The sequence below is a fragment of the Octopus bimaculoides genome, chromosome 2 (genome assembly GCF_001194135.2).
Source record: "Octopus bimaculoides isolate UCB-OBI-ISO-001 chromosome 2, ASM119413v2, whole genome shotgun sequence".
NCBI lineage: Eukaryota > Metazoa > Mollusca > Cephalopoda > Octopoda > Octopodidae > Octopus > Octopus bimaculoides.
The window spans coordinates 112,037,540-112,040,737 of record NC_068982.1 but is presented as its reverse complement, the minus strand read 5'-3'; the positions used below and the strand labels follow the sequence as shown (position 1 = coordinate 112,040,737).

At 33.2% G+C, this 3,198-nt stretch overlaps 1 protein-coding gene across 3 annotated transcripts in view; it reads left to right on the top strand.

Moving 5' to 3' along the window:
• Positions 1-3,198, top strand: part of LOC106867486 (innexin unc-9) — a 371,622-nt gene that overhangs the window by 114,952 nt on the left and 253,472 nt on the right. The window lies entirely within an intron of this gene.

Genomic DNA, 3,198 nt, shown 5'->3' with positions numbered 1-3,198 from the left:
TATATATATGTGTGTGTGTGTGTGTGTGTGTGTGTGTGTGTGCGTGTGTGTGCGTGCGTTTGTGTATACATATATACACATATACAAATATGTATGTGAGTGTCTGTGAGTGGGGGAGTGTGTATGTGTGTGTGTGTGTGCGTCTGTCTGTCTGTGTAGTTTAGTTTGTAAAACCCTGCACAGATATTAGTAAATCAAAATCCATCATAGCAAGATTTTTCGCATTTTATTACATATATTTGTGAAGATGCAAAAATAAAAATAAAATAAAACCAGAAAATCTGATTCCATTTTGAATTTGGTTCACTTACATATATTATGTTTTTCTACTTCTCTCTTTGTGTATTTCCTCTTTTATCACTTCCCTAAACGAGTGCTGCAATCACTCTGATGTATAGTCCCAGATACACTATTTCTCAATAAGAAAATGTCACTGTGATCACGATCATGTCTACAAGACCTTTGATCATACTTCTGCTGGGTCAAGGTAGACCTCGTGAAGTCAACCCCCGCGATTGCAGAGTCAATATCATCCATCGTGCAAAACTGGTAGCCACTTTTGATCGAGTAGTAATACACGTGTTAACTCTTATTGTCATCATACTTGCTGTGTTCACATTTCATCTTTCTATCTTGTTTTAACTATCTTTAATAAATCACTAAGACCTTTCAAATCAATGAAATCCAAACAGGACTTCCGTTGTATCCATCGAGTTCGGAACTGAAGCAATTAAAGTTTGCATTTTATTTCATCTTGATAAAACTATCCTTGACGGTGCACTGCCGTAATTAGTAGATTATCGGACCAAATGCCTTGCGGTATATAGTTATGTCCCTTTATATTTGAAATACGAATCTCGCCGAGTTTAACATTGCTTTTCATGCTGCAGGAGGCGATAAAATAAAGTACTAGGATCTATGAAACCGAATTTACTCTCTCGAGAATGTTGATAGGTTGTGTAGTTATTATCACTGTTAATTATTTCAAGATCAGTGGAGTGGCGAATTCAGAAAGTGCCGACAAAACACTTTGAAATGCATAGTCAAGTCTCTTTACATTTTGAATTCAAATAGTATTGAAATGGATTTTAATATTAATCCTTAGCAGTAGAGATAAAAATAATACCAGCAACATACTAGCGTAGAATTACTGTGGCTCAAAACCTGGGGCTTTATCCTTATTTCAAATATTTTTGATTATTCCTCATAATTATAACGACGGTGGAATGATAATAGAATCTTTAGTACACCCGACTATACTGCATCCGTTTGGATTCAAATCTCCCAAATCGATAAAAATAACAACCAGATAAATACTAGGTTTAATTGAAGCTATTAGATTCCTCTCTTGTAAATATGTTCAACTCCAGGCGAGGTCAGGTTAATTTTTCATCTTTCTAAGGGATAAAACAAAATGCAAGGTTAAGTACACGAGTCGTTGGTATCGACTAACCCTTCCCCTCAAAATCTCTGTCTAAATCAGAAACTATTATTATTATTATTATTATTATTATTAAAATGTTCAACACCTATTACTTAAAGCGACCAATGTTCTGAACGGCAATTAACAGTGGATACGGCCTTAGTATAGGTCAAATATGTCCCAAACATATTTGAATTGTTTTAAATATTTATTTGCAACACTGTTTTCGCGCGCCTACTACAATATTATTATACACCTATACTTTTACTGCACATTCCTTTGTTTATAAGTCTGCATGTGTAGAATAACTGCATCTAAACAAGCTGTTTGGATCGGTGGGTGTGAGTGTAACTGATTCACTTTCTCGTGTGTATCACGGAGTAGAAAGATTAGCATGTAATCTTAATAGTCTAATATTTATGAGGAGAAAACATAACTGAGGATATCGGATAAACTGGAGTCTATGTATATAGTCATTGCTAGCATATATACCGGCAGCCTTCTTCAAATATATATATTTTTGAATGTAAGTATATATTATTCTCTAACGTAGATAATCTGTGTTGGTATAACAAACAAGTAATCGTATGTTTAAATTTCACCCCTAACACGTATCCATTACATTGTTAGAAGAAAATGCTTGATTTAATATTATTTAAAGCGCATAAACGAATGAGAACGAGAGCAACATTCTCTTCTAATATCTGGTCATCTTTTACATATAAGTGTTACTTTACAAGAATTAACCATGTCTAATTCTACAAACTTATCAAAGATCTTTGTGTTGTAAGTTATAGTGTTACCCATGCGTTTCATATTATGTATTTTGCTTTCCGTTTAATTGATTTCACATACCCATCATATTCTATGAACTCTTTTATCCCTATATCTACCGCATGTTGCCACAAATTCGTCCACAAAGAAAGTCGCAACGTCTTTCTACTTCTCTTGCTCTCTTTCTCTCCGACTTTTCCTCTCTTTCTCCCCCCCCCATCTATTTATCTATCTATCTTGGTCTATTTCTCCCATCCTCACTAACTGACAATGGACTAAAGGCCCGAAACGTTAAACGCGTTCCTCCTCACGACACTTAAATATTGTCAACCCTCCTAAGGTTTAATTGCTACTGATCACAGATTAATGACCTTTTCTGTTTTGAAGATATTACTGTATACAATATAATATATGACATAAAATTATATTAGATATAATGTAATGTAATACACTATATATATATATATACATGCAGATATAAATACATATATAGATATGTACATATGCGTATATAAATATATATACATTCATATTATATCATAACTACGCTATCAAGACAAGTTTTAATTCAAACCTTATTTCCATATTTGACGGTACTTCCACCAGTAACATGCATAAATCTCGTGTAAATCTTACAAATATTTGGTTAAAAATGTAATCAGTATGCGTACATTATATATATATCTTTGAATTAGCCTGCTTGTACTATATATAAATATATATATATATATATTGATAGGAAGGACAACAAAAGAAAGAAAGAAAGAGACCTCGGTTTATGTAAATAGAGGAATTTATCTGCAAAAAATATGTGACGCTTATTCGATAGCCATGATAAAACTCCGAGATGTTGGCGTGGTCTCCCACCCCGGCATCCGAAACTCGGAGTTTTATCTCATGGCTACCGAATAAGTGTCACATATTTTTAGATATATATATATATATATATACACGCACACACACACATACATATATATATATATGTATGTATATGTATATAT